Genomic DNA, 22,264 nt, shown 5'->3' with positions numbered 1-22,264 from the left:
AAAGTTTATAATTTTTAGGGTAAAAGACATTGACCTCTCATAAATCTTGACAAAAATACAATTACTTCTCCTAAGGTTTCAAAAATTCGAAGGACCTCTTTTGAAGTTTGTCAAAAAGACACAAACTTCCCCTTACAGCTTGCAAAAGGATAAGTTTTTTTAGGGAAGGTTTGTGTCTTTTTGACAAATTTCAGGGAAGGTATGTAACTTTTTTGAAACCTCAAGGAAGCCTGTGACATTTTTGAAATCTTAAGGGAAATATTTGTCTTTCTACTAAACCTTAGGGGATGTGAGTATCTTTTACCCGAGTTTATTTTTAATGTAGTATTTGGGAACATGAATTTCGGACCTTAAATTTGGATTTAGGTGGATTTGGTTAAATTTTAATACAATTTTTTTTTTAAAAAATAAGTTTAAAATAAGTTGTAAATTTAAAAGAGTTAATAAAAACTTAATTTGCAAGTGTAATATCACATGCTAATTAAAAATTGAGCTTAAAATTTCACCATCAACTATGAATTTATTTAATAAATAAGGATATCAAAAGAATTTAAATACAATATCACACATGATATTAAAGTTTATAATTTTTCTTTTTTATGTAATGTTTGGGAGCATGAATTTGAGATCTTGAATTTAGATTTGGTGGATTTAGACAAAATTTTAATTCAATTTAATACATCATCTTATTCATATTCAATATAATTTTAAGTTTAAGGTCTCTCTAAACATGAGGCAAGTGAATTTCTTAAGACTTTAGGTGTCCACCTTGAGAAATGAGAAATGTTAGTCCAATTACCATCATCTATCTATATTTAGGACTTCAAATGCAAGACTTACAAAAACAAAATACATGGGCAAAGGGCAATAAAGAGTAAGAAAATAAATAATTATAATATTGTAATAAGTTAAACATGAGAGTATTAAGGGTCTATTTGAATCATAAATTTTGTTTGGCAAAAGAAAAGTAAAAGAAAAAAAATAAGCAAAAAATTATTTTTATTATAAGTTCTCTTTGTATCAAATTTTATTAAGAATGAAAGATTATTTTAATATGATTAAATTTTTTTAAAAATTAAGTGTTAAGGATGCGTAAAATCAAATTTTATTTGATATATATATATATATATATTTTTTTTTTTTTCTCACATTTTTGGATGTCCAAATATGAAAAAGTGAAGTTTTTCTTTTTCTCCTTTCCTTTCCCCAATGTTAAAATTGGAGAAAAATCATTTTCTCTATTGATTCACACATAATGCAAGGATTACAAGGGGGCATATACATGAGAGAATTGAAAAAAATGGAAAGTATATATTGCTCTAAATGGAAAGTGTATATTTCTCTAATACTCCCCCTCAAGTTGGAGCATGGAGATCCATAATGCCCAACTTGTGTGAAAAGTCTTGAAAATGTTCACGATTCAAAGTTTTGGTAAAGATATCGGTAAGCTGATTGTGGATAGGAATATGCTTAGTGAAGAAGAGGTCAGCCCGTAATTTTTCACGAATAATATAACAATCGATTTCTATATGTTTGGTACGTTCGTGGAAAACAAGATTCTGGGCAATGTGAAAAGCCGCTTGGTTGTCACAATATAAGAGCATAGGTTGGGAATACGGTACGCCAAGATCATTTAAAAGAGTTTTGAGTCATGTAAGTTCACAGGTAGTGGAAGCAAGTTCTCAGTACTTAGCTTTGGCGGAGGAGCGAGAGACTGTAGTTTGTTTCTTAGTGCACCAGGAAATTGGACTAGTGCCCAACTGAATGAAAAACCTAGTGGTGGAGCGGCGAGTGAGTGGACAACTAGCCCAATCCGAATCAGAATAAGTTGAGACTTGAAGAGTGTTGGTAGTAGGAAAAAATAAGCCTTGTCTTGGAGATGCCTTAATGTATTGAAGAACACGTATAACAACATCATAATGCGGTTGTCTAGGCTGGTGTATAAATTGACTGAGGATATTGACTGGAAATACAATGTCGGGACAAGTGATGGTGAGATATATCAAATGTCCAACAAGTCACTAAAACGAGCTTGGATCGGAGAGAAGATCACCATTTGTATTATTGAGCTTCAGATTTTGTTCCATGGGAAAGTGGGCAGGATGAGCACCCAGATGACCGCTATCAATGAGGATGTCAAGAGCATATTGGCATTGGTTAAGAAAAATGCCAATGGGAGAGTGAGCTACTTCAAAGCCAAGGAAATATTTCAATTTGCCAAGATCCTTGAGTTTGAATTTTTGAGCAAGCATGAATTTGAAAGTGCTAATATTGGAGAGATCATTGTCTGCCATGAGAATGTCATCAACATAAACAAGTATGAGAGTAAAAGACTGACCCCGAGAGCGGGTGAAAAGAGAGTGATCGGTCAGAGATTGGGTGAAGCCCGCAGCAAGTAAAATAGAAGATAATTTAAAGAACCAATTGCGAGAAGTTTGCTAGAGGCCATAAAGGGATTTCTGAAAACGACAAACACGAGTCTCCCCATGTTTGCAATAATCCGGTGGAGGGATTATATAAACCTCCTCATCGAGGTCACCATAAAGAAAAGCGTTGTTGACGTCCAATTGAAGGAGATGTCAATTATGAGCTGCAATCACTGCAAGAACACACCTGACAGTAACGAGTTTAGCAATAGGAGCAAAAGTATCATGATAATCCAAACCTTCTACCTGAGTGTAACCCTTGGCCACCAAGCGAGCTTTGTATTACTCTATGGATCCATCGGCCTAATGTTTTGTTTTAAACACCCATTTACAGCTAATTGGTTTTTTTTCCAGGTGGAGGGGTTGAAGAACCCATGTATTATTGGTTTTTAAGGCTTGGATTTTAGAAGCCATGACATCACACCAATAGGAGTGTAGCATAGCCTGAGAATATGAGGTGGGTTCGAGATTTTGGGACATAACATAAAGAAAAGCCAAATGTTTATTAGAGAAACGATGATAAGATAAAAAAGAGGAGAGACAATGAACCGTATCTAAGGGACATACTGAAACCTGTGAAGCGGTGGAGGACTGTGGTAAAGTAGGGCATATATAATCAGCTAAGTAAGAGGGATGCGTGACAGCTCGTTTGGGTCATGAAGAGGTGGGTGAAAGGGGTGGTGGGGAAGGGGGTGAGGGTGAGGGAGGCGGTGAGAAGACCAAGTGAGAAGGAGGGAGAGATGGGGGGCTAGGGTTCGGTGTGGTTGGTGGAGTAGGTAAAGTGTAGGAAGGATGTATATCAGGAATGGGAAGGGGAAGAACTAGATAGATGTAAGAGTTGGAGATATAAGATAATAGGGGAAAACATTCTCTTCAAAAGTGACATCACGGGAGATAAAATTTTTTTTGTTTTCAAGATCATAGACACGATAAGCCTTATAATGAGTAGGATAACTTAAGAAAACACATCAAAGAGCACGAAGAGAGAATTTATCACGGTGTTGGCAAGCAGTTTGGGCATAACACAAGCACCCAAACACTCGCAAGTGTGTATATGATGGTGGTTTCTGAAAAAGAAGTTTATAAGGGGACTTATGATTGAGGTTGGGTGAAGGGGTGCGGTTAATTAAATAAGTGGTTGTGAGAATGCACCCACCCCAAAAAGAGATGAGACGATTAGTTTGAAAACATAAGCACCGAGCCATATTAAGAAGATGACGAGGTTTACACTCGGTAACACCATTCTATTGAGGTGTATCCATACATGTACGCTCATGAAAAATGCCTTGATCATGAAAAAATTTTTGGAGTGGAGTTGATAGAAATTTTATACCATTATCAGTGCGCACGTGCTTAACAGTGCAATTGAATTGATTTTTAACCATGGCGCAAAAATTTGTAAACAAGAGAAAGTATCAGATTTTATGCGCATAAGATAGACCCATGTAGCACACGAGTAGTCATCCACGATTGTTAAAAAATAATGTGTACTAGAAAGTGAAGCCATAGGATAACCATCCCATATATCACAATAAATCCAAATAAAACAAAATGTGCTCTTATTTTATTTAAAGAAAAAGGTAAACGAGTGTGCTTTACTCTAACGCAAACATCACAAGGCAAATGAGAAGAAGAAATATTTAAGGTTTTCAAAATACATGAGATAGAAGGGTGACCAATACATTGATGCCAAAGAGTAGTGTCAGAAATATGTTGAGAGTGGAAAACTGAGGCGGAGGGAGGTTTATAGTGGTAAAGTCCATCCTGTACTTCACACGTTCTAATCAGCCTCCTCGTTGATAGGTCCTGAAAGAAACAAAAGGTGGGGAAAAATATAGCAACACAATTGAGATCCTTGGTAAGTTTCCTGATGGATAATAAATTAAATTTAAATGAAGGCACATAAAGAACATTAGAAAGAGATAAAGTAGGAGAAAATCGCATAGTGTCGGTATGAGGTATAGAAACAATATCACAATTTATAAGCTTAATGGAGCATGGCTGATTAAGAAGCTGAATATTATCAAGGGAAGACACATTGGAAGTCATGTGATCAGAGACACCTGAATCAAAAATCCATTCAGTGTTAGAAAGAGAAGAAGAATGACAAGAGGCGAGGTTACCAGCAAAATTGATAGAGTTGGTGTTTAAGGGCGATAAAAGATCCAAGAGTTGACGGTATTGTTCGCTAGTGAGACCAGGGATAGCAATCTCAGAAGAGGTTGAAGAACCCGTGACATTATTTTTAGCCATTGAAGAACCATATGCTTCCATAATGTCAGATAGTTTAGATAAATAAAATCGTCGAATCAAGTCAAAGTCGATCATTGTGATGACCAAAAAATAAACCTTCGATTTAATAATCTCACCGTAAGAATTTGTAACCGAAGGATGAGAGATAGCCAGAGTCTAGAGAGATAGAGTGAACGACGATGAGTGTTGGTGAAGAGGACTGTGGTATAGAACACGTGAGCACCGGAGATGATGAGAGAACTAAGAGAAACGAGAGTATTGCCGTTGCTGCTTGCGCCAGCGACGAAGATGGTGACCATTGAACTAAGAAACAGAGACCTGAGAGACAAGAGATACTGCATGGAATTGAGATTGCAACTCTAAAAGAAGCACTTTGTGCTCAACAACAGCATTGACATAAACTATACGTCGAACTTGATGAGGAAAGAGAGGCCTCGGCTATTGCAACCAGTGAAGTGTCATCCATGATCTTGCATCTACAAGAAGAAAAAACTGCAGTGAAGATGGGAGATTTGAGAAACTAAGAGAACACTGAACACACACTGGAGAGATGCAAAACTGCGAGACGATCGGAGAAGATGAGAGACCACCGGAGATGAGCAATACACTGAGACGAACAACTCCGGGAGACTGAGATAATGCCAGAGATGATGATGCCGAAGAACTGAACTGATATGGAATCGTCAGAGAAGACGGCCGGAGAAGTTGGTTACTGTGGACTGAATGAAAAAATTCACTGGAGAAAATCTGAGAGCCGAGAGATACGAGCCGAAAGACAGCCAAAGAAAAGGAGAGACGAGATTCCAGAGAAGCACTGGCCGAAGACGACGCTAGGAATTGAGAGCAGCCGAAAGACTGAGAGATGATGAACCAACGAACACCAGAGATGATGCTGGAGAGAGAAAAAAGGGGCTGAGAGAAGAGATATGGCCGGAGAAGATAAAGGAGTGCCGGAAACTGAGAAGTGTGAGGGAAGCCGACCGAATGCCGAGAGATAGCCAGGAAAAAAAATGACGAGCGAAATTTCTGCTCCTAGCAATGGAGTTCGGGTGGGCGATGGTCATCGCTGCAGTCTGTTGTTGTCGGAAGCAAATAAATGGATGGCGAGAGTTGTAGTAGAGAGATGCGGGAGAGAGAGAGAGAGAGAGAGAGAGAGAGAGAGAGAGAGTTGAGACGATGCCAGAATGAGAGAGACCCAGACGGTTGGGACTGCAAGACAATCAGAGACTACAAAATTTGCTAGTCATTTGCTCTTACAAATCTACATTTTTTATGTTTATATACACATACACACACGCACAATTAATAAAACGTCGGAAAAGAGTTCAACAAGTTCTGTGAATCAAATGTATTTCTATATAATTAAATGTCCAAAAATTTAAAATAAATTAAAAATTAAATAATGAATTCTTAATTTTATTTATCTTTAAATTTGAGCTATCAAATGCTAATAATATAATATTGTCTAATATGTTGGATTTGAAAATATTAAAGTCATTACATAATTTTGTAAAAACAAATAGATTAGAATTCTATTTTGTATTAACTAAATAAAATATTATCTAAATTAATTAAAATTATTTTAATTATTATTATTAAATTTTTGTTTAAAAATAATTTAAAACAAGCAAGTAAACCCCACATGTTTCTTAATAAGACACTCTATCTATCACAAGAAACTTTCTACGGAATTCTTGGAATTTATTGACCGCAAATACGTTATTTAATTTCAAAACACTGTGTAATAAATCTTGCCATGAATAACAAACTCTTTTTTAATTTCAAAATTACCTAAACTTTATTGAAGGTGTAATGAAACATTAATTATGATGGTATACTATAATTAAACTTAGTTTATATTAAAAAATAGTTAATGTTTTTATCTTGATTAATTGTTTGAATAAATAAATTTTTTTAAAAAAGTTTTAGAATCAATCACTTATTGCCTAACTTGTTATTTAAAAAATTCAAAATTATTTAAGAAATATTAAATTCTAAAAAGTGAAAAAAAAATAATTAGCATTTATATCTTATTTAGAAGAGAAGAAAGTTTAGATACCGATGAAAGTTTTTATCATTAATAGTTTTTTATATGTCAATAAATAATGTGAAGTTATTTATTTTTAAAATTTAAAATGTGTATGGTAATAAGGATTGAACGAAACTTTCCCATTAAAAAACAAATGTACATACGCTTCTACTGTTTTCACTGGAAAAATATATTTAATTTTTTTTTAATTTTTTTGAATACTTTTCTAATAATCACTCGAAGAATGCTAAAATTTAATTTTTTATTCATTTGAATAACTCGATAAAAATTACTCAAAGAATGTTAAGTTTTAAAGAGTTACATGAAGTGTTACACTGTGTTATATGGCTAAACAGAGGCATCAAATTATGACCAATTTTGAAACTTTTATATTATAAATCTCGAGTTTTGATTTAAGTTCTGATTGAAACTTTAAAAATATTAATAAAAAATAAAAAAAGAAAAAAAAATTAATTTTTTTTAAAAATTTATTAGTTCAAGAGAATGTGAACTAAGATAAAGGATAGAAAAATTGATGAATCAAATTTTGATTTTTTACGTTATTAACATATTTTTATTATTTTTAATCGTATTACACTAAAGTTTTATAATCGACCGACCAACAGACGTTATAACATTTTAAGAAATAATAATAATAATAATAATAATAATAATAATAATAATAATAATAATAAGGAATAGAAGAATTAGTATTGAAGTTCATCAAATTATGACCAATTTTGAAACTTTTATATTAAAAATCTTGAGTTTTGATCTTAAGTTCTGATTGAAACTTAAAAAATATTAATAAAAAATAAAAATAAAAAAAATAACCATTTATTTTTTATAAATATTTTAGCCCAAGAGAATGTGAAGTAAGATAGAGGATAGAAAAAATGATGAATCAAATTTGATTTTATACGTAATTAATATATTTTTATTATTTTTAATCGTATTATACTAAAGTTTTATAATCAACCGACCAGCGGACTACATAATTTTTTAAGAAAAAAAAAAGGAAATAGAAGAATTAGCATTGAAGTTCATTGGGGGAGACGTATAGGAATCCCAACATTATAAATCTGTTACTATATATGGTGGCCTATTGGGTCCGCTAGGATAAGAATTAAGAAATCAGTAATGATGCACCTCATTTCTCAGCTATCCATTCTGTAATTGTAAGTGGGTTTGCCCTACCTGTTTTGAAAATTAAATCTTAACTCACTATTAATAAATTAAAATTCAAAATAATTAAACCAGCAAAAATATAAATAAATCTTGAATAAAAAAACATTAGAGAGAGAGAGAGAGAGAGAGAGAGAGAGAGAGAGAGATTTATGGTGCAATTATTGACCTAATGTTTTGAAAATCTATATTATTCCCACTTTATCTTCATTAGGGTATAGGGGCCCTTGAACCCAAAATCACAAGCTGATTATGCTTTTTGTTATGCAACACACAAACATCGTGCAATTGATGGGCCTAGCCCAACATGAACATGAGGACACATGGCCCATGGGAAATTCTAGCAAGGCCCATCCCTCTCTCTCTCTCTCTCTCCTCTCTCTCTCTCTCTCTCTCTCTCTCTCTCTCTCTCTCTCCCTCTCTCTCTTGTTTTTTCCTTCTTAATTTATCCCAGAGAATAAAATAATTTGACAATAGAATATAATAGTTTTAAAGAAAAGGACTGTTTATTCAGTACATAAGGATGGATGAGATTCCAGGTAAATTTGAAAGATAGGCATTTAGTAGGGTTTTTCCATGTTTGGGATTAATAAATTTTAAGTTTATTATATCTTTATTTTATTTACATGACCACGCTCTTTATTTTGTAAATATTAAATGCCTATATAGTAGCGGGATAACTATTTAATTCTTATTTCATGATTTAAGTATAAGTTAAAAAAATCGTATTGTTTCATTTAATATTGAGTAGGATAGGAGTAGATATATTTTATGTTTTTGATTAATAATATATTTTTTTAATATTTTCATTTTTTATGACAACATTTCTTTTTTCTTTTCATAAATTCTCAATCCCGACACAACTCGATCATATAAAATAACATCATGCCGAGACCGAATTTCACACCGATACATGGATAAGTTCCAAATCATCTTTTAGAAAAATCATTTTAGAATTAGATTTGTAAGAAATGTTGGCCAAATGTGTGGTACACTGAAATCAAATGAATTACAATAAAAAATTATATACTAAATGTACCGAAATATAAAGATCAATTCTATTAGATTTTTATGCATCAAATAAATTACGATTCTTATAATGAAAATCATTAATTTGAATAATTTTCTCTTTAAAGACTGGTTTGGGGGACTTTATACGAAAACAAAAATTTAAAAATATTAAATGCTCGTCCCACTCATCAAGCCCTCCTATGAAAATTATTTAAAAGCCCCACAAAAGGAAAATATTAAATAATTTTGTCATTGGCGTAGGCTTGGATCCAGTGAATTAAATACAGAATAATAATATTTTATCCAAATTTTAAATAATAAGAGCAGGCCCTGTGCCACTACCACTCTCAATGTTTTTTTTTTTTTTCCCTAATACAAATAAAATATTACTAATCATGGTTATAGTTTAGGGTCAAGTATTATTTTAAAAAATCAAACAAAAAGGAAAAATTATTATTATTTAAGGTCCGCACCCCGTTCCTAAATTTTTGTTTTAACCTCATTGTACTAAGCAAATGAAAATTAATGTGGGTCCCATCCCCTCCTCAGCTCCACCAATGGAAAAATAAAAAATTTAAAATTTAAAAAATAATAAAAATAAAAAAAACCCAGATGCATAGATAAGATCATGGGATAGCCGATTTAAATTATTAAAATGCAATATATATATGCATAAAAAAGTGGTGTAAAAGTCGGTGTATGATACCACACTCCTTTGTCCCACTTTGTGGACTTTTTATATTAAAACCTCTTTTTCTCGGCCCAAATTTGAACTGGAATTTTGTTGGGCCTTGGGGCCCACTTCATTTGCTTGCCAGCATATCCATTCACCCCATTTATATATTTTATTTATAACATGAGGAGGAGTATATATGGACTATTTTTTTTTCCCCGGAGAAGAATATATATATAAATATATTTGTCACTGATTGTGTAATCTGTAAGCCAAAGATAACTAAGGTTTATGTTATATTATTAAAAATATTATTTTATAATGTATAGTATAATGGTGTTATTTCAATGAACAATTAAAAAAGAAATGGGACTTGTTTTTTGAATTCAAAAAAAAAAAAAAAGTTTTTAAAAAACAAATAAATGGTTTTAGTAATGGGGGATTGAGTGCGGGGTACACGGTCACCCAAAAAATTAAAAAATAAAATGATGAAGAACAGTGACACGGAGTGATAGGCGGTAATGTTGTTGACGGCGAGGCATGTGTATGCATACGGTGGAAAGGGTTGCCACGTAGGCGGGGTGACGTAGGCTTTAGGGTGCCCTCGTGGCAGGGGCTTCGGGAGGGAATGAAAGATTGAAAGCCTCCCAGAAGCGACAAAACCACAGCCAAAGCGATCCATTATGGTGGGTCAGCCTTTCTTGGTGGGCCTCCGTCTGACGTGGCCACGAACCTTCAATTTTTAATTCTTTCTTTTCTTGGGTACGGGTACGGTTACTTGGCTGTGATGAATGGCCGTGAGGGCGTGGACATCGGATGTCCCATCACTCAGAGCGAAAAGGCCTGTCGCCCTGCCACGTGTCAAAACAGAGGGGCGTCTTCGGTTTCAACCATCACGGCCTCGTTGCTCTATCCTTCTCGTTTTAGGAGGAAAAGATATTTACCAGAGGAGGGCGAGCTCCAAAAAGCGGATGAGTAGCCAATAGCAAGATCCAACGTGACTGGCGAGTGAGCAATCAGTCATACGTGTCGAGAATATGCTCTGACACGTGGCGAAAGCGAGATGGCCAGGGCGTACGCCTTAAACTAGATATGGTGAGCTCCGTCTGAGGCGCGTGGAGTAGAAGCGAGGGGATGGAGCGTGTTGGTTTGGGAGATTTTTTGTTAAACCTTTTTGGTTTTGTTTTAATTAAATTTGTTTTCTTAACGCTGCTGTAAAATTTGACCGTGAGGGAGTTTTCTTTTATATTTTTTAGACATTTTTTTCAGTGGGGCCGGGAACACGTCAGCGCAGCGGCCACATCTCTGAACGTGACAATAGGCCAACGCGAGGAAATAATTCTAGATCGGCAGCCGAAGTGGGTCCCATCCATCTCGGAAGTTCCGTGACCGTGACTGGAGTTCTTCCCCCACTGCAGCGAGAATGCTGTCCGTCCGATGTTCCCGAACCGACGGCTCAGATCTGGCGCGCTGCTCGACGCGCACGATCCTGGTTGTTCGGTGCCAGCTCGGACTGTTTGTTCGTTGGAATCTGGGGTCATAAATGATGCCCATCGCCACGTAGGATTTCATCCGACGGCTAACAAACGCTCGATGACCGGAAGCGGGACGATCTCAGCCGTGCAATGATAAAGACTCTCTGTGGGCCCATTCGTCAATTTTGGAAATATAACATTTAATATGCTGTAATTAATTTATAATTAAGATTTCTTCTTCTTATTTTTTTTTGGGGGCAAAACGTGGAATCGAAATAATGAATTTGACCGGTTGGAACGATATTTCTGCGGTCACCTAGATTCCTTGTGATCGTCATATTGCTTTTACCAAGGTCTGGGGCGACCGGCAACAGCCGGTAAAGGCATCGCTGAGGGAAAGTCAGGTCCTTTCTTTTTTTTTTTTTTTTTTGAGTATCGCCACTTTCTTAGTTTGATCGTGGGGGTGCTATTATTTTACTTATTTTATTTTTATGCAATAAAATATATGACCGAATCACTGGTGAGAGTAAACATGGAAGCTTGTGTAGGACGACATACTTGACACGTGGCGGTAACATTTGCAAACAGGGTAATAATATATAGGCTATATGGTTGAATGCATCCAACGGCCGTGGCTTTGCCATGTTGGTATTGGGAGAATTACGGCCGTCCGATGTCTGGCGGAACGAGCGGCTCAGATTGCCACATGTATGATCGCAATGAATCCGGACCCTCCACGAGGCTTTGGAGTGGGTGCTGCGGAGAGTGAAATACCGAAAAGGATGAGATACGACGCACAATCAAAAAAGTTTAGGGTGAGAGAAGATGATAGAGAATATAGAGAGGGAGAGAGAATTGTAGGAGCGAGATATTATGTGAATGATGCAAGACGATTAACGAAGCTAAAATCTTTCTATCCATACATATCGGTCTCTGAAAGATCTTTGATTGAATCGGTCTTTGGCTGGAGCCGCTTCCGATCTGCATTTCCGAGCGGTTTCAGTGTTAACTTCCGCGATTGGTCCGAGAGTGCTTCGGGGGTGAGATGAGATTGATTGTTTCAGTGTAGTGGTTTCACACCGGAAGGATCAGAACACGCAGATGGACAGGAACAGAGAAGCGAGAAGAGCTGCTATGGCAGCCACCAACGGAATCTCCAGAAGGAGACACAGAAGTAGCAGTCTAAGAGACTCACCAGGTTCGTACTTCATCAGATCTACCCCTTCTCATCTGCACTAACTTCATCGTTTGGAACAAGCGGGCTTAGTTTTTTTTATATTTATACTCTTTTTTTTGTGTATTTGTTTTGCAGAGGAGGATGTGCCAGTGGAGTTGCAAGAAACGGCGAGATTGCGAGATCGTGGAGGAAGTGGGAAGAAAGATCGAGATCGGGATCGAGACCGCGACCGGGATAGGGAGAGGGACAGGGAACGGGACCGTGACCGTGATCGGTCGAGTCGGAGCAAGAGAAGAAGAGGTGATAGGTTGATGCACGGGAGCAATAGGGAGGATGGCGGGGACGAGAGCACTGAGGAGAGTGTCAATGATGATGAGGATGAGGATGAGGATGATGGAGGTGGACCAGTCCGGATGCATCAGCATAATCCAGCGTCTTCTCTCTCATCGATGTCAAATCACCTGCAGCGAAAGAGTTTTCCGTCCGCAAAAATCTACCGAGCGGCTCCGACGTGGAAGGCCGCCGACGAGATGATCGGTGTTTCCGTGCCGAGAAAAGCCCGTTCAGGTAGAGGATGAAAAAGGTTCTGAGTGAGTGGCCGTTTTGATATATTTGGGATCTTAATCTGGTGTGGTTTGTTTTGCAGTATCTACAAAAAGGTCACACGAATGCTGGATGTTGGGTGGTAGCGGCGGCGGAGGTGGTGTTGGTGGTGGTGTCGGGGGAGAGCAAATTCATCGCCAGTCTTCAACGTCGCCTGTGAGACCCAGCCTTGCGGCCGCAACATCTTCGCCGGCCCCAATCTCACCGTCTTCTTCTAATGCGTCGGTCCGGAAGAAGATGGTCTTTTCTCAGTCTTCACCTTCCTAGTCGATTTACTTTCGCCGATTCAATAAGTTCTTCCTATGATTAACTAGTTTTTTGTTTTGTTTTGCAGAAGCCTAATGGTCCGAAGCAGCGGCCACCCAAAACGTCTTCTAAGTCGCCTTCCTCTAATCAGGATGAGATCGAGTTTGAGATTGCGGAGGTGTTGTATGGGCTGAGACAAAATCAGGGCCCTTCTAAGCAAGAAACGGCCGGGAACGACTCGACGAAGTTTGAATCAAGAGATGCAAATAAATCGTGTAGTGACGCCAAATCTAGAGTTTCATCTCCGATCTCAAACTCACCTACAGCACAGCCTCAGTCATCAGCGATGCTGCCTCAGAATTCTTGCTTTTCGGTGGCTCCCACGGGTACTGTTGGTATGTTGATTGAGCGGATGATTGATGTACTGCAATTAATTTTTAAGCTTAAAAATCTGATGATCTCTCTGCGTTTGGTTTGCATCTGCAGCACCAAAGAGGAAAAGACCACGGCCAGTGAGATGCGAAGAGGAGAATCCTGCGTTTTTCAATGTTCGAAATAGTCCCATTTCTTCTGCAGCGAAATCTGAGATCGATCAGCCTCCAAAAGCTGAAATTTCTTCATCTAATTTAGAGAAGAATTCAGGATCTGTAGTTGAAAATGGCGGAGTTTCGTATGATTTGGTGAACTCTCAGGCAACACCGGTTCCGCCGGAGCTGCCACCAGAATCAACGAAGGTAGAGTCTAGTGTCTTCTCGGAACCGAAGCCATCAATCGAAGCCGCAGAAAGCAAAGAAGTTGTTTTGACCAAGGAGGAAGCCCCCTCCCCAAAAAAGGAATCCCCTGTCCTGAGATTAGACGATGATCGTGAGGATGCTGCAGCAGCAACTAAAACGTTTGTATCAAAAATAGCTTATCTATATAATTTTTTTTTGTCCATTGGGCCCTTTATTCATTTTTACTGCACTTTTTGTTTCTGGACTTAGAACTTTTTTTTTTCCCCTTTCCTTTTCCAGGATTCAATCACAGTAGTCTGAGATCGAGTCTCAGCGAGAGGAGAAATTCCAGATAGATCTCATGGTGAGGATCTGGCCTTGTAACAAAGACCACTTTTTCGTTTAGCTAGTCAACCTGGAATTTAGGGGATTTATTTTCACATCCTTTTTCAGGCTTCTCCTCCTCAGTTGAGATCATCCCCAGAAAGGGAAGGCGAGATGGATTTTGTTACAGCAGATCCAAAACCTGCTGGTTTAGATGTCAGAACTGTTAGTAGTGATGAACCCTTCTCTGTTTGTTTCATTAACCCACCATGTGTGATTTTCTGAAGTGTGTGAAATTAAGGATCAATAATTTTGCAGGAAACGAAATCTCCGGCAAAGGAAGAAGAAAAGGCTGCGAAATTGGGTAAAGATGATGGGGCGGTTGTGGAACCTGAGGAGAAGAAAGCAAAAACAATGGCGGAAGAAACCGAATCAGAGAAGCCACATGTCAATCGGGAAAGGATTATTGACCTGCAGTTTGATTTGGAGAAGCATGATAGAGATAATGGCGCAGGCAGTGCAAGTGGCAACAAGCTAAACCAGCATGTTGCTAAACAGCAGCAGCAGCAGCAGCAGCTGTTAAAACCTACGAAGGACGAGCCCAACACAGAGAAAACTGGTAATCCAAGTCAAATCTCATTTTATTTTTATTTTTTTGGGGGCCGGAGTTTCAGTTTAATTTGTTTGTTCTCTATTTTATTTATTAGTTTCTTTTTCCCCCTTTTGGGGAGGTGTGGGGTGGGGTGGGTTGGTGTTTAAATCTAGTTGGTTTGGCTATTGAATAATCTGTTTCCTCTCCCTTCTTTTTTTGGTTTTTTTCAGCTCCATCCACCAATTCTTTACCTTTGCCAATGTCTGTAGCAAGCTGGCCTGGTGGGATTTCTCCGATGGGGTATGCCTGGATTAATATGTAGTCTCCATGCTCATTTTGTTAATGGCAATTTTGCAATGATTTGTATCCTAAAGGGAAGTAACTCTATTCTTATGAGCAGATACATGGGGCCTTTACAAGGAGTAGTGTCCATGGATGGGAGTGCTGTTTCTTCAATGGCGATTCAGGTACATCTCCATTTTCCTTTTCTTCGTTGTGCCCAGTATCTCCAGTTTTTTCTTCGGAGTTGATGGGCAACTCTAATATGTTTTCGGATCAAAATTTGAGCATGTGCAGCCTCCGCCTTCACTTTTCTCTCAGCCGAGGCCAAAGAGATGTGCAACCCATTGCTACATTGCTCGGAATATTTGTTATCACCAGCAATTTACGAGGATGAACCCTTTCTGGCCCACAGCTGCTGGTTCTGCATCTCTCTACGGGGCAAAGCCGTGCAATCTTAATGTTGTAGGCCCTACAGAATTGCATGGAAATGTTCCTGGAAGGAATGTGAGCTCTGTGCAGGATAAGGGGCAGGGTCTTGCAATTTTTCCTGGTCATGGTGGGAAGGACAAAGGTTCTCAATCTGCCAATATAGCAGATGCTGCACAGAGGAAGCAGCCGATTTTGCTTCAGCAAGCTTTACCCACCCCCATGCAGCTCAAGCAATATAGTGGGTGTGTTTTTTGTGTTTTGTTGGCAAGGGGGGCGTGGCAGGTGATATGGGGTTGAGAAGTGGTGTGGCCAGCGAATGCTTGTTTGTTTGCATTTCAGCATGGCCCTGCATTCATCTTCCCATTAAACCAGCAACAAGCTGTGGCAGCAGCAGCAGCTGCTTCTGCACGAACTGGATCAGTAAAGTCCCCTGCCACTGCCAGCAGTGTAGCTTCATCAAGTGCACACAACTCTGCCCCAGCAAGTAGTTCCTCAACAACAGCAACAGCTACAGCTGCAGCTGCAGCGATGAGCTTCAGCTATCCAAATATGCCTGCAAATGAAACCCAGTACTTGGCAATATTACAGAACAATGCGTACCCCTTCCCTATTCCGGCCCATGTTGGAGCACCCCCACCTTATAGGGGGGGTCATGCTCAGGCAATGCCTTTCTTTAGCGGTTCTTTTTATTCTTCTCAAATGCTACATCCATCACAGCTTCAGCAGCAGCAGCAGCCGCAGCAGCAGCCACCCCCTCAAACGCAGCAAATCCAACAGGGGCATCAGAACACAAGTATTTCCAGTAGTTCCTCATCTTCGCAGAAGCATTTGCAGAATCAGCATCAACAGCAGAGGCCACATGGCAATGGCATCAACAGTGGGAGTGGAACCTTGCAAGGCTTTCCTGCCCCAAAAGGCCGCCCATCACAGCCAACACAGCAGCATCATAATCATCATCACCACCACCACCACCAGCAGCAGCAGCATCAGCAGCAAACACAGCACATGGCATCACCTCTTCAAGCCCGCCAGCTTGATGCTGAGATTGGTGGTGAAGATAGTCCATCAACGGCAGATAGCCGAATCTCACGTGCCAATGTCAGTGTCTATGGTCAGAGTTTTCCAATGCCCATTCACCCACCAAATTTTGCTTTGATGACACCACCAGCGTCATTGAGCAGTGCTGGTGCTTCTAGTGGTAATCATGGTGACAAAAGGCAGCAGCAAGCGCATCCACAACAGCAGGGCTTGAAGGCTGGTGTTGAGCCTCTTCCGTCTCAAGCTTTTGCCATGTCATTTGCATCCATTAATGGTGCTTCTACTGCTTCTGGCCTCGACATAACATCAATGGCACAAAACCATGATGCCAGTCCTCAGACCTCCCTGAGCAATGCTAGGACATAATTACAATTAATGGCCGCGCAGCTGCTGTCACAAGCAGCCCAAGCAAAGAAGAGCTACTACCGAATTCTGAGAGGGAAAGCAGGGGGTGCGGATTCTTCTACTAATGCAGAAGAAGAAAGAAAGGCCACGGCAGGAAAGGCTTCGGTAACTATTGGACAGTCCATTGCTTTCTCAAGACCAGATTTTGCAGATGCATCTGTTACTGCAATTCCAGGCAACAGTGTCATTGATAGCTCAGCTCGAACTCTCAACCTTGGCTCTGCTACTTCCCGTGGTTCTGGTTCTGTTATGCCAGCTGCTATTGGCACCATCAGTGTTCCCAACTCTCAGCAGTCACGGCAGCAACACCCACTTCCGATCCTGCAACAGCAACAGCAACAGCAACAACAACAACAACAACAGATGCTGCAGCAGCTTCAGAAGCAGCAGCAGCAGCAGCAGGCACAGCCTTATGTAGCTGCAGCAGCTCGGAGCAAAACACCAGTGACTAGTAATGGAACTGTGTATGCTGACCACCTCCCTTCATCATCTTCCATGGCTGCCAAGTTTCCAAATGCGCTTTCCTCTTTTCCACAAAACCTTGTTCAAAGCAGTGGTAGTCCATCTCAGTCCCCCCAATGAAAATGTTCAGGGCAAACATCTTCCCAAGTCCTGCCCCATCTCTGTCCTCATCAGCTGCATCAACCTTAAAAGTTGTTCCCCAGCAGGCAGGTCGAGCCCAGCAGAGCCATACCCAGATCTCATTTGGGGCTAATCCAAAATCATCTACCACACCCCAAGGTCAACAGGCTCCTAATAGCAACCAGTCCCCATCTCCGCCAATGGTGGTTGGATCTCCCACTACTTCACTATCCAAAGGTGCTGGTGGAAGCCCAAGGACAACCACTTCAACGTCACCCAGTCACAAAGTGGGCCAAGCTTCTAACATTGTCTCACAGCACGGCAGACCTCCCGTCAGTGCCCAGTAGGAAGTCGTCTCCTGTAGGAGGAAGAAATGTTCCATCAATACTCGGAAATCCACATATGACCTCATCCTTGAGCATGGGAGCTAAGCCGCCATTGCAGCAACAGCAACCACAGCAGCAGATATCGAAGCAGGCATTGCAGCAAGCTCAGCTCTTATTCAGCAATCCTTATGTGCAAGCCCAATCTCAGGTCACGCATTCTACAAACAATACAAGTTCCACAGCTTCAGCTACTAGTGCATATTACATCCAAAGACGGCGGCCGGAACAACAGGGTCAGCAGCCGCAAGGCTCATCAGCTACACAATCCTCTTCAACTGGTATCTGTCGCTGTGGACTCCTTCACACTTGCCGTGCGGAGCACATTCTGATCTGCAAAGCATTGCCCGCTGCCGCAGCAAGCATCACAGCTGCTGCGCTCGGGTAAATGAGGAGGTGGGACTGCCCTCCGCAGGGATCTTCTCCATGCAGCGCAATATGCTGCTGCTCAATCCTCTGGGACCCCACATCAGATTGTACCGGCTGGGTTTCCTTATGTTCATCCTGTTCCCACTGCAGTTCAGCTGAAACCAGCAGAGCAGAAACAACCGGCTGGTGAGTAGATTCATATCCAATGCTTGCTTTATTTTTGCCATCCGCCAGGTGGGGCGGAGAGGGTACAAAATTTTGGGTTGAAGAGATTGGCAATAAAACAACCCCGGGGGTTTGGATTTGTTGCTCAGGGAATGACAATTTGCATGCCCTTCTGGCAGCCTGAGAGAAAGAAGTGAAAGAGCAGAGGCTGGAAGAGAGCATTCATTAGAAGGGGGGGGAAGGTGAGCCGTGGCACAGAAGGGTACGACCTCCGAAAAGGAGAGGCCATTCAGACCAGACTTTGAATGAATGAACACCCCCCCCCCCCCCCTCTTCTCCTCACAATTTTGAGTAGGAAACTGGAATATCTATCTATCTCCAGTGGGTGGGGAGGTGAGTGGAAAGAAGATGCGTCCTCTGGGGGGCGAAATGTGATTGGAATCCCAAAAGCGGTGTGTATTTATGCACACTTGTTTGATAACTCTGACGACAGTTGATGGTGAAGTCTCTTAATTAAAGTTTGATTGTTTTTGGGTGGTGGTGGTGGTGGTAGAAGACGGACGGATGGCAAATGCCGGAAGAAAAAGTTAAATGAGAATTGAAGTTTTTTTTTTTTGTTTTTTTTTTTTTTGTTTTTTCTTGTTTTTTTGTGGTTGTTTTTGTTCCCCCCTGTGGTGGGGGCGAAATTAACTATATGATGGGCAGGAATCATCGAAGGGGGAGAATGGAGGGGACTTAGACGACGAAGAAGGGGGGTGGGGAGAGAAAAAGACCTCCACCGTACACCCTGTTTTTTTGATTATAATGATGTTCGTGTTCCTTTGCGTCTTTTCCTTCCAAATCAGTGTTTGTTTTTTGGTTTTTTTTGACCTTCTATTTGGGAGGCGTGGGTTGGTTAATTTGAGCAAGAGTCAGCGGTGAAACTGTGAAACCCGTACCTTACTGCAATAAGGAACGTGGGGGGGGAGAGGTAGGGGTTTGGGTTTGTATGGATGTAGGTAATGGGATGCACGCCATAATTATATCTATGTAGGGACTTATGAGCAACCCCTCCCAAATTTGTTCATTTAATTGTTTTTGTTTTGTGCTGCAGCAGCTTCAGAGCAGCATCAGCGTCATCAAGGCACGCCTTATGTGCTGCGGCACTCTGATCAAAACACCAGGCTAGTTGGAACTGTGTATGCTGACCACCTCCCTTCATCATCTTCCATGGCTGCCAAGTTTCCAAATGCGCTTTCCTCTTTTCCACAAAACCTTGTTCAAAGCAGTGGTAGTCCATCTCAGTCCCCCCAATGGAAGAATGTTACAAGGGCAAACAGCTCCCAAGTTGCCTCCCCATCTCTGTCCTCATCAGCTGCATCAACCTTAAAAGTTGTTCCCCAGCAGGCAGGTCGAGCCCAGCAGAGCCATACCCAGATCTCATTTGGGGCTAATCCAAAATCATCTACCACACCCCAAGGTCAACAGGCTCCTAATAGCAACCAGTCCCCATCTCCGCCAATGGTGGTTGGATCTCCCACTACTTCAATATCCAAAGGTGCTGGTGGAAGCCCAAGGACAACCACTTCAACTTCCACAGGCAACAAAGTGGGCCAAGCTTCTACATTGTCATCACAGCAAGGCAAGAACTCGCCGTCAGTGCCCAGTAGGAAGTCGTCTCCTGTAGGAGGAAGAAATGTTCCATCAATACTCGGAAATCCACATATGACCTCATCCTTGAGCATGGGAGCTAAGCCGCCATTGCAGCACAGGGAACCACAACCAGCAGATGATCGATCAGGCTTTGCGCAAGCTCAGCTCTTATTCAGCAATCCTTATGTGCAAGCCCAATCTCAGGTCACGCATTCTACAAACAATACAAGTTCCACAGCTTCAGCTACTAGTGCATATTACATCCAAAGACGGCGGCCGGAACAACAGGGTCAGCAGCCGCAAGGCTCATCAGCTACATCATCTTCAACTGGGATGCTGTCGCTGTGTCCTCCTGTCACACTTGCAAGTGCGAGCACTTCTGATCCTGCAAAAGCAGTTGCCGCTGCCGCAGCAGCAGCAGCAGCTGCTGCTGCTGCGGGTAACATGAAAGGAGGTGGACTGCCCTCGCAGGGGCTTCTCCATGCAGCGCAATATGCTGCTGCTCAATCCTCTGGGACCCCACATCAGATTGTACCGGCTGGGTTTCCTTATGTTCATCCTGTTCCCACTGCAGTTCAGCTGAAACCAGCAGAGCAGAAACAACCGGCTGGTGAGTAGATTCATATCCAATGCTTGCTTTATTTTTGCCATCCGCCATTTGCGGAAGGAGGGTTACAAAATTTTGGGTTGAAGAGGATTGGCAAGTAAAACACCCCGGGGGGGTTTGGATTTGTTGCTCAGGGAATGACAATTTGCATGCCCTTCTGGCAGCCTGAGAGAAAGAAGTGAAAGAGCAGAGGCTGGAAGAGAGCATTCATTAGAAGGGGGGGGAAGGTGAGCCGTGGCACAGAAGGGTAAACGCTCCGAAGGAGAGGCATTCGACCAGACTTTTTGGAATGAATGAACACCCCCCCCCCCCCCCTCTTCTCCTCACAATTTTGAGTAGGAAACTGGAATATCTATCTATCTCCAGTGGGTGGGGAGGTGAGTGGAAAGAAGATGCGTCCTCTGGGGGGCGAAATGTGATTGGAATCCCAAAAGCGGTGTGTATTTATGCACACTTGTGTTTATAAAAATCTGACAGACAGGGCTGATGGTGAAGTCTCTTAAATTAAAATTTTGATTGTTTTTGGGGTGGTGGTGGTGGTGGTAGAAGACGGACGGATGGCAAATGCCGGAAGAAAAAGTTAAATGAGAATTGAAGTTTTTTTTGTGTGTTTTTTTTCCCCCCCGGTGGTGGGGGGCGAAAATTAATATAGATGGGCAGAGGAAGCAGGCAGAAGGGGGAGAAGTGAGAGGGACTTTAGACGACGAAGAAGGGGGGTGGGGGAGGAAGAGAAAAGACCTACACCTTACACCTCTGTTTTTGATTATAATGATGTTCGTGTTCACTTTGCGTCTTTTCCTTTCCAAATCGTTTTTTGTTTTTTGGTTTTTTTGACCTTCTATTTGGGAGGCGTGGGTTGGTTAATTTGAGCAAAGAGCAGCGGTGAAACTGTGAAACAGTACCTTACTGCAAGAAGAACGTGGGGGGGGGAGAGGGGAGGGGGTTGTGGTTTGTATGTATGTATGTAAATGGATGGCACAGACATAATTATATCTATGTAGGGATGAGGGCACCCCTCCCAAATTTTTTCATTTAATTGTTTTTGTTTTTGTTTTTGTCCCCTAGCTTCAAATGAATAGCCGTGGTTGATGTTGATGTATGCCCATTCCTTCTGTTTTGGTTGAGTTCAGAACTTTTGAACATGGGGAGAGAGAGATGGTGTGGGGGACCTTGTTATGTATGTTTTTTAATTGATAATTTTCCATCAACTATGAAACAATGATGATAGCTTTTTTTAGACCGAGAGAGAGAGAGAGGTTTTGTATGGTTATGAAGGGTGGGGGCCAATGTCTTGTAAAGCCTATTAGAGCCTCTGCCTAGGGCGAGGGGGGCGTGGGGTCAGGATGGGGTTTGACAAAAGCAGGTTGTTGAAAAGGGCGGGACTCTTTATTGTATTCCCCCCGTATCTTACACGCGTCTCATCTCAATTTACTCCTTTTTTCCTCTCATCATTTATCTATTATTTATTACTATTATTATTAACCTTTAAATAATAAAAAATACTATAATTTTCACCTTTTCTTATTATTATTATTATTATTATTATTATTATATGGGTGTCTCCACTGGAAACGGGCAATAATGTTATTGTCTCCAACATTGATTCCTTGTTTCAATATTAATTATTGTAAATTTATGGACATAGCCCAATAAACACTCATTGAA

The 22,264-nt window shown here is 40.7% G+C and overlaps 1 pseudogene; it reads left to right on the top strand.

The window, feature by feature from the left end:
- The first annotated feature begins 11,846 nt into the window (after positions 1-11,846).
- On the top strand, positions 11,847-21,635 carry LOC131150988 (protein TIME FOR COFFEE-like; annotated as a pseudogene).
- The last annotated feature ends 629 nt before the right edge of the window (positions 21,636-22,264 follow it).

Source organism: Malania oleifera, chromosome 3 (genome assembly GCF_029873635.1).
Source record: "Malania oleifera isolate guangnan ecotype guangnan chromosome 3, ASM2987363v1, whole genome shotgun sequence".
Classification (NCBI taxonomy): domain Eukaryota; kingdom Viridiplantae; phylum Streptophyta; class Magnoliopsida; order Santalales; family Ximeniaceae; genus Malania; species Malania oleifera.
The sequence above is the reverse complement of the archived record's forward strand: the minus strand, read 5'-3'. Positions and strand labels throughout refer to the sequence as shown.